The sequence below is a fragment of the Olea europaea genome, chromosome 1 (assembly GCF_002742605.1).
Source record: "Olea europaea var. sylvestris chromosome 1, O_europaea_v1, whole genome shotgun sequence".
Classification (NCBI taxonomy): domain Eukaryota; kingdom Viridiplantae; phylum Streptophyta; class Magnoliopsida; order Lamiales; family Oleaceae; genus Olea; species Olea europaea.
In genome coordinates, this window is record NC_036237.1 from 30,461,208 (window position 1) to 30,462,508 (window position 1,301).

Consider the following 1,301-nt stretch of genomic DNA (forward strand, 5'->3'; position numbering starts at 1 on the left):
CTGCATTATAATTTTTGTTGATTAAATCTGTTCAAATTCAACTTTTTTACTACCAATATTCCCACCTCTATGGCCGTTCACACCGTGCCCTTATGTCTAAGAAGGTTTCAGTTATCCCTAGGTAAATATTCTTTTGATTCTAAGTGTATATTAATATGTGCTTTGTATTTCAATTTTTTTTTTTTTGGTTTCCTGTTGTTTTCATAATTTTTGGTTGCAGTAATTACAAAGTATTTTAATTTGGATTTATTTTGGGTGTATGAAGTTTTATTTGGTGTTTGAGGCTTCACATTCGTTTTCTATTTTTTGTTGGGTTTAATTTCTTGATTTCAAATAATTATAGATGTGTTTTTAACTCTAACTGGTTTGAAGCTAATTGAAAAGATGGGATTTTTCTTATTTTTTACTGTAACCATTGAGTGCATTCTAGAACTTTGTTTTGTTTGGCCATTCATTGGCATGAAATTGACTATAATTTTTATTTTTCCCAAAGGGATCAAATGAATTTCATTTTGTTGAAGCATAGTTTCTTATTTTTTCTGGGAGTTGGTTTTTATACCAGATATTATAACTTAGTATGCAGATTATATTTGCTTTGTTTAAACTACAGTCACTTGTTAATTGCTTCTTAATTTTTCATGGTCTATGATAGGGTGTTACAAAAGAAAGGAACTTAGGAATGAATGAAAATGATTCAAAGAATAACTTAGGAACGATGAGTAGATGTTATTCATTGTAAAGAACAATTTGCAGTATGGTTCTTTACATTACATATGTATGTTTGTGGTGCCTTCTCCTATAGCCAACTAATTTTTTTGCGAGGCAATGACGCTAACCATCAATTTTTTTATTTATTTATTATTATTTTTTTTGTTAAATTTTCAGCTGAAAGAGGATTCAAACTATGTTTGGTCTTCTCTAGTCCTCAAAACCACATGGCAGTAGTTTTTGAAGCTATATGACATTCTAGGTTCTTCAATTTTTGTTGGAGATTCACAATATAATCAATTATGTTTGCCTTTCATCTATTAATACTACTTTGGAAAGAGTTTGTTCAACAATTTTGATGGGTAGAAAATTGGTTGGTTTAGTTATTTTGTGGAGGCTAGATGTAGCTTAAGATTCATCCATGATAAGTTTTCAACTATTAGTTTCACATATTGTACAAATTAATATTTGGTTCGTGTTGTATTGTTATCAAGAAGTTTGTTTTATAAATTAAGTTTTAGAGGTATAGTTTTCTTTTCTTGATGTAATTTTGTTTTTGAGAACTTGAAGATTGAGATGAGATGTCAATAAAT